General features: G+C 38.9%; 1 protein-coding gene across 2 annotated transcripts in view; it reads left to right on the top strand.

Moving 5' to 3' along the window:
* Nucleotides 1–13,511, top strand: part of TRAK1 (trafficking kinesin protein 1) — a 440,848-nt gene that overhangs the window by 315,967 nt on the left and 111,370 nt on the right. The window lies entirely within an intron of this gene.

Here is a 13,511-nt window from a genome sequence, read left to right as displayed (position 1 = left end):
AAGAATAACCTTTGGGAGGAACTATTTTGGACATTGCATTGTTCGATGGTATTGTCAGGTACCACTGGAGAAATGAAAGGATTTTGAACTCTTAGGATCTTGGAATATTAAAGCATTGAATGGTCTTAAGGGGTACTAAAGACATTTGCAAGTATCTTTTATGAATTCTGACACTTTGGCTAATCTCTACTTTTTCTTCCTGCTCTTGTTTTTTCTTTTTTCTTTCCCTTTTTTTTTAACCATATTGTTTCTCTGGCTTTGTTTTGTGTGTCAGGTTTTACAGATTTTCCTTAAGTCCTTACAGATCTCCTCAGTTAAGAGTTCAAAGAGAGAAATTGGTAATCTCCTTTTCTTTACAGAGAGTCAGTTAATGGTTTGTAAAATTCTTGGTAGGAACTAGTTACACAGAGGCTTTTGAAAGAGAGAAATTAACAAACAAGGTTAAATGGAACTGATAAAATGGAAGTGAAGGTCTTATTTAAGATATAGCTCTTAAACAAAAACAAATCCAAAATTGAATTAATTCTTTATAAATTTCTAAATACATTTTCACAAAAGATACTGAGAAGTTGTTGTCTAGGAATACTTATGCAGTATGCCAGATTTTATAATAAAGCCCAGATGACTGTGGTGGCCAGAAGAAGTTATGCTACCTAACCGTACTCCATGTCTAACAAAAGCTTCACAAAGTGCCTGTTAAGAAAGAAAGGCATTTCTGAACAAGTGGACTTGCTCACCTCTTGGAGAACAGATTTTAGTAGGAGTTGGAAATTGATATTTACAGATGTAAATGCCTATCAATTATGAGAAGCAGAATATGACCGTGTAACTTGGGAATGGTTCCTTGAGTGAAGTCCAAATTGTGAGGTTGTGGATTACTGATTTTAAAGGGTTTGGTTGGTTGGTTTTGGTGGTTGGTTTGTTTTTTTTCTCTTTGCTCTTTTGGGAAATAATTGCAGGAGCCAACGAAATGAGTTGAGCTTCAACATAGTTTACCATTTACACTCTAGAACGACAAAACCAGGCTTGAGTCACAATGGTTAAACAGATGGTTACTTACTGCTTTTTGTGTGAAGATCGCCTTTAGTGTGCCTGAAGTGGAAGAGGTGGAGAAGGAGAAAGCCACCCACCCTATCAGTGCATTCCTGTGTTTTGGGGCAAAGGGAAATAGAACTTGGAAGGATCTGTTACATTACAAGACATGATGTTTGGTTCAAAATGGTGATTATTTTGTCTTGGGAGCCTATATTGACCTCTGGTCTTCTCTGCTTTTTAATAAAAAAAATCCCAACAGACCAACCAGAAAAAACCCCCAAAACTGCCCAAATTGCTATTGTTGGATACAATAGTGCACTTGACTGAATATAGTTAGTACCACAATATATACAGTACCACAAATGTGGAGGTAGAAGAGTCTAGAATCATTGACACCTCAGATGCGTCTCTGAATTACAGTCTCTTGGATCTTGTGCTGCAATACATGGACCACCTCAAATGTCAGCAGCTGCTTCCACATTTGCAGTGCTGACAACATGACCTTCAGGTGAAGAGATCTTCACTGAGGTGAGCTCTGCCCAGTGTATGTTTTACTCTCTATGGAGCTTTTGTAGTTGCATACTTCTAAATGACCACAAAGCAAATGAGAGCATGCAAAAACTGTCTTCTGCATTTGCAGATGGCTCTTGTAATACTTAGGCATTGATGCTTCAGCTTTTTCATTGTGCCCTGGGGTATAATTCTTTGTGGTAAAATATGTGTGCAGTTTAGATGAGAAGAATGCATGAAAAGGAGCAAATACATTTCTTGGCAACATTGACACTCTCTTTGGACCAGTTCCCATTTGCGCCTAGAAGGGTGGGTTTGCAAATAGGGGAGTTTGCTTGGGAGATGGTGTAAACAGGAGGGCAAAGTTAGTCTGTTAACCTGTTTTAGCTCAGTGCTGGTAAATGCAACTGAGCATAGTGACGCTGTCTTGGGTATTTTGTCCAAGTTTTGCCTCTTGTCTACAGAGCACGCCCAACTCAAAAATCAGTCCAAAGTTGCAATAGTGTGAATGTGCTATCCACTTCTGTTAGCTATTGCTTTGATATTTATTCAGGACGGGGATATTGACTGGCACAAAATTCAGACTGGTGAAATTGCTGATTATTCTGTGGTTTGTGCTTCTGGGGTTTGTTACTCTTTGAGCTAAGTTTAGCCAAGTGACTTTCACTGGAGCCTATCACCTCTTTTTATATAAAGTGCTCAGCTTGGTGTGAATCAAACTGTAACTGTGAATATTAAGGTTATGTAGGGTAGGGGACTCTCTTGTTAACCAAGCTTAACTGTGGTTTGGAAGGCCTCTAGGCTACTTTATGGCTGCATGTGTCTGTGATCTGATGTTATTTATGAGGTTTATGATTAGTTTATAATGTTAAAACAGCTCCCCCATCTACACACAATCTTCTGCAGACTGTGTTGCAGCAGTACTGTCAAAGACATGTTTTTAGGGAGATGGGAATCGGGCCAAGCAGAAATTATTACAGGTTAGTAACTCTGTCTATCAATGACTGTACTTTGCAGTTATAAGAAGTTTGCATTGTGTCTGTCTTTGTCATAGTACTCATTTGTCTTAACACTCCACCCTGTAGTTTCCTGAATAGCAAAATACAAGTTCTATCAGGACAGCTGCTTTAATAAGGCACATATTGAAATAGGAAGGGAAAACTGTTTTCTGGATAAATTACAAATCACTGAGGGGAAGAACATAGCATGCAGATGGCCTAGAAAGCATGCAGGTTAAGATTCCTGGCCTTTTCCTGATCAATAGCTTGATCTGTAAGTAGAATAAAGCTAAGCACTTGTAAATTGTATGCAGATACTGTTGTATTGAATGAAATAGGGTGACTGCAGCTTAGATGGCTAGGGTCTGTCTCTTTGAAGTGTGGAAGTACTAACCTGCTTAGAAGGATTCCTTGTCTCTACCTGCTTGCTGTCACATGGGACTTGGAGCTATAGCATGTGGCACCAGAGAGAAGGCCAAAAGGAGTTTGGGAGTGAGGAAACAAAATCTGGAGACAACAGTAGTTATGTGCCCACTCCAAGCCAGCAGTTGCAAGTTGACTTATGCAGGAGAACTTTGTTAGTTCTGCAAATTGTTTGTGCCTCTGAGAGATTATGCTTGTTTTGTGATCAGCAATCTTTTCTGCCAAGTTGAAGGGCATCATGTGTCTTATTTGTAGTTACTCTTTCTGTTACACAAGCAACAGCACAGCAACAGAAGACTTCTTCAATGTGTCTGACGTCAAGTTTATTTTTAAAAAGCAGTGTAATTCATTATTGGTGCCAGCCCAGATCTTTGCCGTAGTCCACACTTGTGACACAGCTGTTGCTGCCATTGCATAGTTAGCTCCCCAGTTGCAGTTTAAGGTGGGAATGAAGTGGGTTTGCCTTATTTGCACTGTCAGAAATCTACAGCATGACCACATACATATATACAGCCTTCTATAGGCAGTTGTACAATTTTTGGTATTGTTAAGAATTTATGATCAAACTGATGCTGTTTGAGGCTATATCTTTTCATTCTATAGATGCTCTTCTGCTGCAGGTCTTTGTTTCTCCTTTGACCGAGTTCCTCCTAATGTTTAGATTTTGGTTGAAAGGGTGGAACAGTTTGCCTAGTTCCTTAAAATATACTCTTTTTTTTCATAATAATGTCAGAAAGAAGAGCATGCGTGTAGTTTAATAGCCTAACTGTGAAACTCAAGAAAAAAAATGCTACTTAATGTATCTTGATCTTACAGCTCTGAGAGAGAGAAGTTATGGGTCAGATAGAGGGCTATCAGAGGAGTGAGGCGTATAACTGATGCATGACTGTAAGTATGTCACAGCCAAATTGATTACTGTAACAGGGCTCATCTCCTGTATTAGCCTTTCTCAGGCTTCAGTGCTCTTATATAAAACTAAAAAGTAACTTGCTCTGTATTTTTTCTTCTTTTTCCCTTTGTTGTTCAATGATGTGGTGCAAATTAAGAAAGATTATCTGCTAAATGGCTCTTATTTTAAAGTGGGCCAGCATTGTTGGACAGTGTGGGAATTTATAAAGTATTGTCTTTATCTGCTTTGGGGTTTTTGTCCCCTCTCTCCCTTATGGGAAATGAGAATGAAAGCATTCTTTGATGAGGATGTTAGTGTCACATATTGGTGTTTTATAGTAGACCGATTAAATGGGTCGTTCTTGGAATTTGGAGCTCAGTATTCAGTCTGTTGTTACTGTGGATACAGTAATTTGCTAAAGTAGCCACCCCTCCATGCTTTGCCAGTGACTGAATTTGGCTGTGGAATGCTTGCCTCTCTTGTCTGTGCTAGAGATGGTCAGTTACTGGGTCAGGTCTAGTGCTTCATGTGCACCTGCACACAGTATATTAAATAATAAACTGAACTCATGCCTGTGGACTGCTAGAAGCTACCTATGTTTTTGCGTAGATGAAAGAGTAAAGAGGACAGAGGGTGAACTGAAATGTAATGAAAGTCTCGGGCACCTCACCCCCACCCAAACTGTGCTTGCTTTGTTTCCCACCTTCACAGTATGTCATATCATTTTGTTAGCGATGTCCTTTGGGAATGGGAAATTGCAGACCTTTCTCTACAACATCAGTATGACAAACACCTGTTAATGCCAAATGCTGACTCTGTGAGATAAAACATAGTTCCATTTCCTGATTTCCTTACTCTTATGCCTTCTTTTTTTCTCTTTGAAATAAAGGTTTTCTACTCTATAAACCAGCTTTTGAACATCTTTTAAAGAAAGCAGGTAGAAACTTTTATTTGTCAGTAAACTAAATGGACAAGAGTGGAGGATAGTCTATGAGTTTGGGGGGGGAACTACCCCAACAGCTCTGTAACACAGTTAAATGCAATTAAAGCATTTTATGTTTCTAACCCTGAATCACTGAGACTTGCAGTTATTTTTTTGAGTCGCTTCATTTTATGGAATAGGGAGTGCTCTGCTAAACTGGAATTTAATGAAGGGAGCATGGGGAAATCTTACAGAAACAGTGACTGTTGAACTACTTGAAATGTAAGCATTTCAGCTTGCTTTCTGTGTTGGTTCTTTTGTGAAATGCAAATCTAGTTGAGAATGAATGAATGTGTGCAACCTTTGAGTGTTTCTGTGCTTTGCCTGGCTTTGGGGGCTAGAGTCAGGAGTGGTCACATGAGTCTGTGCTGAGATCATTAGACTGGGGACACCAGCTGTGCTATTATTAGGGGTTTTAAAGTCTGTGGCAGATGTTCTTAGGCTCTCTTCCAGCCCCCACATATGGTGCAGTGGAGTACATGGAAAAAGAAATGTCTGACAAATTGTTTTTCCATGCAAAAAATAATTTTTTTAATTTGTTCTTTCCCCTGTGCAACTGGACAAGATATTTTATGTTAACTTGCATGTATCAAAACCCCATTTGAAGTATTTGGAACAGTAGAGTTCAAAAAAGTGATCATATGAGAATACCAGTGCTTTGTTTGGAAAGTCGGGGGGGGCTAGCCAGGGCTCAAGTCTGTAGGTGCACGTGTTCTGCCATTCATGTACTTATTTTCTATTTTCTTTGACACTGCTATTTAGACAGGGCCTGTGTATTACTTTTTTGTCTATGTATATAATGTGAAGCTGTTCCTGCAAAGATTTTGAATGTATGTGATGAGACATAAGATGTAATGTACACAGAGCAAAGAGGTATTAATAATGTGGTGATTAAAATCTGTGAACGGAACTACTGCTTATTGTGTTATAGTGATGTAGCATATAGGACGGAGAAAAGCATGGTTTGGTTTTTTTTTCATAGTAGGAAAAGAGTATATATGTCTTGTTTTGAATATGTAATTTGTGTCCCCTCTGGAAGTCACTTAACCAGTTCAAATATCTTTGAAATAGAAATTGCAAGCTGCTTAGTATTCTGTGGACTTCTGATATGCTCTGTGTTGTACAAAATGCAAAAAGGAGGTGTCTACCAGGAAGATGCAAGACTAACTAAATGGCAAACCAAAGATGTATGAGGAGCTGAAGAATGTGAACTATTTATAATGGGTAACAAGTATGTCTGTGTTTCTTGTGTTATGGGTTTTTTAACCATGTAAGCATGTTGTTGCTAAGCAGAGCAACGAATGTTTAAACAATTCCCTGTGCATCATCTCTTCCTTTCTGTCATTAAAGTGTGGGGGGTTTTTTGAGCTAAACAAGCTGAAATGCTGCTTGAGTTGCCCTGTATTAAGTACAAAGGGAAGAAAATGCAGCACTTTAGTAAGTTTTTATTTGTCCATCTCTCAGCTTCCTAACTGTAATCAGATAGCTCTCCTACACAGAGCTTTTTAGTGTGATTAAAGAGAACAGTACCCAAAATAAATAATCTAATATGTAATTCTTGTTGGGGCTGTCATGTTTTTCTCTGTGCATGTGCCTTTCTGGATGTTACAGGTACAGACCATACAACTGATCAGAAAATCTGAACACTCATTCTCTGCATTGTTTTATCTGATACTGAAAACACAATGTTGGTGACCTAAAGGGTTTTGTTGTTTTTTCTTAAGTCAGTGAACTGGGGTTTTAGTCAAGTGCTAGGACCCACTTGTAGGTGTGGATTTCTTGCAAGAAATACATCTTTATGTCTAGTCTGAATGCGATTTCCTCATTTGAGCTTCCCAAGCTGTTAACCTTTCTACTTTCTAGTAATGATGTTGTTTTAAACCATTGGAGACCCAGATAATTCTTCAAGCCATTCCCACAATGCAGTGTAAAAGAATTAAGTGCCTCCATTTACTGCAGTGTGGAGAGCCATGGGATGTGACCCCAGAAGCCTTTGGTGGCTCATGTGGATGAGTGGTGTTCTACAGCTTATACCCGGTCATTTGAGAATACTGCTGTATGATTGTACCCAGAGTAAGGTGGTCTATGCACTGAAACCTGGGTATCAATTACTCAGGTTGCTAGCAGTGAGGAGTCCATTGCTACTTGAATAAGATTGTCAGTCCACACAGTCTCATAGCTCCTATGAAAAGAACAGTGTCTCCTGTGTTACTGACATTACAGTGCAGGACCCAGTGAAAATTTAAGAGGATTAGTCACGGCGTGTTGCATTAAGCCTGACTGCTTAATCAGAAGGATTTTTTCCTGAAGATTATTTTGTTGGCAAAACTGAGAAAATCGGGATCTTGATCTCCAGGGGCATGTTCTGAAGGCTTGGAGCAAGTGAAGTCCTAACGTGCTAACGTGACTGGTTAGAACATGTTTTTCACAGGTAATAAATGAACTGTTGTGTGCATGACAGGAGGAGACTGATAAATGTGCTTGTGGTATTATACTTTCATTGGTAGGTGGCAGTCCTTGTTTGACTAGAATCCAGTATTTATGTAGCTTCTACAGTATCAATAACTTTCTGACTGGAAAATAATTGCTTGGATTAAAGTGGGTGAGTCTTGCCCTGAGAATATTAAGCCCTGGTCAGCTTCCCTCCTTCCCTCCCTATTTTGAACTTTAGCAACCTGTCCAATTTTCTGTGCATGAGGTGGGAGGAGAGAAGAGGATTTGTTATAAACATGTTTCAGAAATGCATTTTCCCCTCCTGAGGATGTGCTAGAGGAAGCAGTTGTGCTTGCTAAATCTTAACTTTCAGGATTCCCTGTAACTCCAGTGATGCCATCAGTGATGCTGGTTCACGTACCTCTTGGCAGAAAACATTTCCATGCAATGGGTTCAAGCTAAACAGTTGCCATTTGCTTTTAATTTCTCTGTAACTCTAGAATGCTTTAGACATGCAGCTTCTCATGTGGGTGTCTGTGTTTGTGGGTAGATGGATCAGCCCTTGACAGATGAAAATCTCATCCTCTCACTGAACATATGTCCTAAATCTCTCCTGTGTGAATGTACAGGAGCCTTCTAGCCAATTTCACTCCCTCTTCAGCCTTAATCAAGATACAGTGTAGGAACTGCCATGTTAGGAGCATGTGTATATTTGTTTTATGAAGATACATTTTGCTAATTGACAAGTTGATAGATTAATATATACTCCTGCTCCTTGGATATATTAAGGATAGGCTGTGATTTTATTTGGGGGTTTTGGGGGGTTTTTTTGGTTGGTAGGTTTGGGTTTGTTGTTTTTTTTCAATATCCCCCCCCCCCTTCCCCCAAGCTTGACACTTCTTTGTGTTGATATCTTACAGTAGTGGGCATGTTACTGCTTCAAGTCAGCAATAAAAAGAGAAACTTACTTGTGTTCTAAACGAATGAAGCTCTGAAGAAGCAGATCTCCCACTATCTCTCCCTCCTCTTAGTTTAAAATTAGATCTGCTGGCCCAACAGGAAGGGGTTTACGTTTCTTGCTCACTTTCCAACCGTGAAGCAGAGCATGTAGTCAGGCTGAACAAAGCAGCAGCATTCCTGGATCCTTTTAATGATGTATTCAGAACTCCAGTGCCTCCTGATTTAATGAGTACAGTGAATGTATTCACAACTAACAAGAGCGTGCTCATTAAACACCAGTAAGTTAACTGTCCTATTCTTTTCTAGCAATCCAATTCATAATTAAATGGCGCCATATCTGGATACAACACTAGGCCGTCAAACAGAGAGGTTAGATGTTCTGTGGGTATATGTAGAGTTGTTGGAGTACAAGTAATTTAGCTTAGCTTGCCTCACTGATAGGGCTACTTTTCTTGGTGGGGCTTTGTGTTTATGAGTCCCAGCCAACCAGAAAGTTTAAACTTAAGCAGTTGGCCAAAACATTAGTTTAAATTGTCCTTTAGGTAGTGGCTTTCAGTTTTATATTCTACTGTATTGTACTGTTACTGTTGTGTAAATCCAAAGTAGCACAGTTGTACTAACTGGAATTACTAGACTGTAACTGAGGGCAGAATTGGACCCTTGGTTGACTTCACTGCTATGTAAATTCAGTCTTATAGTCCTGATGGTTAGATGGTGACATTTGAAAAATGAAGAGATCAGTTTAGTGTTTTGGATTGGCAGATGCAAGCTGAACAAAGGGTTATGCTGCCTAGAGGCATACAGGAGGTTGTTGGAATTGTCTTTAGTCATGTTAAAATACAAGTAGCAACTGAATGCTCGTGTAAGTTATCTGTCCCCAAAAGCACACTTATCTTAATTTTTTGTGGAATTACGGATGAAAGCATAAATATCGAATACTTATCTTTGCTTTTAATTTTATATTTATTCTGAAATGTTTTGGTTTTAATAGTTACAAGCAGTATTTAATAACAGATTTGAATTCAGAGAGAATTTGGGCCTGAGGGAGGGACAGCATGTGTACTCTGCTTTTCTACTGGCAAACCTCCTGATGCTGTTTTGGGGGGGCTTTTAGCATAATTGGGACGACACCAAGCCAATTCTTATTTAAAACCATCTGACAGTCTATTCAGTTTGCGCTGCCTGTCTTCCTTTAAACTGATTTCAGAAAAAAGCCATCCTGTCCTTGGTACCTGTTTGCCGTGGGGAACAGCAGGCTCCCGCGTGGCTGGAGGCAGATGTATAGAATGTCTGATGCAGCCTTCTGCAGCTGCTGCCTCTTACCATGGGCTGGCTGTACCTGCCTCTCAATTCTTTTCCTCAGCCAGTCCCTGCAGGTCCCTGGCATGGGTGCCTGTGTAAGTATATCAAACATATGCTGAATTCTCTAGTAATTGATCATTAAAGTTTCCTTCTTTCCTGGTTTTCTTAAAAGCCACTTTCATTCAGATACACTGAGTAAGCATCACTGCTTGTTTTCTACATCTGTCCTTCCACATTAATACCGAATGGTAAGGTTCCTTTTAAAGGTAAACTTACTGCTTTGTTCGTGCTGGTTTATGATGAAAACCGAAGCATGAATTGTTTGATGTAATTCAAAGGAAGCTTGCACACTCCCAAGTAAGGAAGAACTTCTTCTTTCCATCTTTAGATATGAAGAATGAACCATAGTGGTTGATTCAAACTGGAAAGGCCTTGTTTACTTGGGACATCATGTGGAGAGACACTTGCAGCTACTAGTGTCTTGTGTAGTGTGGGGATGTGTGTCGTGAATGCACTGTTACGTGGAGAAGGAGGACAGAGGTGGGGAGGAGACTTCAGGATTTCTTTGGTTCATTTTAATCCTCAGTAAAACTTTCCATGCTGGTGTCTGGAACAGGTGAATTCAGCTGCGTGATCTTTTTGTGTAACTTGTGTATGGAGGTGAGAGGGGTACTGTCCTAGGGATACTACACACAACAGAGGCATGGAGCGATGTTTTGTAATCTGTGGCTCTCTACTTCTGGCCCCAGGAGTTATTCTGTCTATGTTATGCAGATTGGTAAAAGGCCTGAGTGTTTTTTCCTCAGTGTGTGTGTTTGGGGGGTGGTTGCTCTTTTGGTTTTTGTGGTGCAGGATTGGCAGGGCAGAAAAGGATTATGAGGAGAACAAGCTGCTTTTGTTTTATTCTTATTTCTGAGGTTGAATTGTGTTTAACTTTTTTAATAGTAGACCACAAATGTGCATTGGATGAGGAGAAAAGTGGAAACGGTTCCTGTGTTGCAATGCTCAATCCTATTTTTGCAAGATCTTCTAAATGAATTCTAAACTTTGTATAGCTTTCTTATAGTAGCTGCATAACTTATTTTATAGTTTTTAATATTAAGACATTCTACTACTCTGCCCATTGGCTGAGAGAATAATCTGCTGTCTACTGACTATGCCTGGGTATCTGAAAAGCTGAGACACATTCCAAATGTTCTAGTTCTGAATAACAATTTATCCTGCCTACATACAGTGTTTTCAGAGAAGCTGCAGGGGAAGGATTTTGGATTGAAGGCATATTTGCTTGTGTGGGTGTGAAAGGGCGGTGTAGGGGATATTCTTCACTGGAAAAATGACCCACAGTTTTCCCTGTAAACTTTCTTGGCCCAAACTTTCTTGGCCCGTCACTTCAGTTAGGATCTTTACGCCCAGTGTGCCTAATAGCAGTTACTACAAAGGACAAATTTTTGTTACCATGCATTAGTAAAACAATGCTAGTAATTAGCACAGGCAACTACTCCCTTCCTCCAACCTCTCTTTAGATTATTTTTAAAAAGGTGATGACCTTTTCCTGTCTGACTGACAGGCTGAGATGATAGTGAAAGTTATATTACAAACTTATCAAATAAAATAGTTTTAAAACGTTGAGTTGAATATGTTGCAGGTAAAGGAAATCAAGAAATGTGCTTTGTGTGTAGGCTTATTCTGAGGGTGGGTGGTTTTGTTTAGTTGATCGTTTTGTTTTTTTTTTTCTCATAGGAAATGGATTATCAAAGAGTAGATGTGCCAGACTGTAGACCTGAGTTACTGCAAATACCCTTGTAGTACCAGCATGAAGCAATCAGTCTTGAGGATATGCAGTGTGAGTAGATGGATGATGTAGGTCATGCAGTACTAGATTATTCTTGCTGGGGTAGCATAACAATTTATGGGTAGGTAGGAGACATCTAGTTAATGCCTTGAGGCACTAGAGATGTCATAGTATCAGAATGGTGACTCTTCTTGAAAAACATCTGTGCATAAACAGCACCAAATAATTGTTTGCTTGTTTGCTTACAGAAGTCCTATATTTATATTTTGCAAAATCTGGGGTAATGCTCAGGTGTGCAAATCTGTCTTTTGCTGTTCTCCCTTTTGTTATTATCTTTTTGTCTTCCCATCCTTCAGGAGCAAAGCTGATTGCACTTCTGTGAGAATTTAATCTTACTGCATGTACTGCAAGTACCTTAAGTAAAATGTGCTTTGGGATTTATAAATGCCTTTTGTTTTTGTGAATAAAAGAAAAGGGGAGGGGGTAATCATTCAGTAACAGCTTGCTGCTGTTACTCTACTGCTCAACAGAGTGTCTTGAGAGAAACTACTTTTCCCCTGTGAAAGTGAGATGAATAGTTGATGATTCCTTTATTTAACAACAAATCAATTATTTAAATCGGAATGGAGCAGAATGCCTTGAAGGTCTGAGGTGTACTGTTCTGGTAATTCACATCCACAGTTGCATACAAAGCAATGACTTGTGTTTCAGAAGAAATTTTGCCAAAAAATAAACCCAAGCAAATCTATACAAGATTTAGTAGCCAGTCAGCTGTAGAGTTAAATCCTAATTTGTCTCACTGAATATTTAACAGTGACACAGTTTGACAAAGGATAAGTAATCTTACGGTCAGTTCATTCTTGCTTAGTGTCAGCAAATCTTCCTGCTGCTACAGACGCATGGGCAAGACAGATGGAAGATGGCAATTACATGGACTTCATTGGGAAACCTAAAAGAAAAACATTGGTTGAAAACTTCTCAATTTTCAGAAAAAGTAAATTTTGTAACTAAAAAATAAATGAAAATAAAAAATGGATTTTAGCAAGATGCTTTATCTGCTGTGATTTCAGGGAGACACCTGTGGAAATCCCAACTTGTACACAAAGCATATGAACAGGAAACCTTTCTTAGCTCTGCATGTTGGTGAAAAGAAACATTTTTCTCTGAAATTTCAGCTTTTAAAAGAGTATTTTATTCTGTTTCCTCACCACTAAAGTGCTGTATTTGCATATTGCTGCAAATGTTAGTTCTGAATTCCCTTTAACAAATAATGGTTGCTGAAGGCCTACTGCTGTATTTCTTTCCTTCTCTTTTTCTTTTTTATTTTTTTGCACTCTTAGGGAAGAAAGGGAAACTTTTCTTGTAAAAATTATTTTTCTGTATCTCTGCCTTTTAAATTTATTCCAGTACCATGGAACTTTATCTTCCTAACATTGGAACTAAGCAGTATAAATAACTTGGAGATGGGAAGATGTCATATTTGAAATAGGACAGGTACAATATTTTTCTCGGTGAAAAGTTCTATGTGAAATATTTTCATTCATTATTACTTTAAATCTTGTTACTTCACTATCAGGCTTTAAATTTAATTTCTCCTATTGCAGGTGTTTGTGTTCAAGCTTAATACAAAGTATAGAAGTGCACATGGGAATAGAATTACATTTGCAAATTTAAATCACCTCATCAAATCCACCATTCACCATATGGTGAATTTTACTCTTCTGTAATCACAGCCTGACACTCATAACAGTTCTTGCACTTGAATGTCTTAAAACTGCGTGAGTCAGGACTGTTGTGAAGCAGGAAAACAGTGGTGGGAAAAGGCACTGGGAATATCAGTGGAGCTGCAGATAAAGTAATTGACGGTTTATGTATCTTAAAGGCTGGACGTTATCCAAGCATACAGTTATGTTTAGTCTTGAACTGAATAACAAGACGATTGAATGCAAGTCAATCTGAAAACATGCACGAGTGTAAAGGGTTCATATAGTAAGAAAACAGTCCAAAATGAGGAATCTTTTGATTAGACTTGAGTTGTCAGCATCCAAAAGCTTGATACAATAGGAAGCACTGTAAATAACCATTGATGTAGGTGTGCGCCTTTTGAATTAATTACAATTGAACTTTTTAAAAGTCTCTATAGTTAGACACAATTGAGAACGTCACTTCTAATAAGCAAGATCCGAT

The sequence above is a fragment of the Balearica regulorum genome, chromosome 2 (genome assembly GCF_011004875.1).
Source record: "Balearica regulorum gibbericeps isolate bBalReg1 chromosome 2, bBalReg1.pri, whole genome shotgun sequence".
Lineage (NCBI taxonomy): Eukaryota > Metazoa > Chordata > Aves > Gruiformes > Gruidae > Balearica > Balearica regulorum.
Note: the sequence above shows the minus strand (reverse complement) of the source record. Positions and strands in the feature narration are given on the sequence as shown.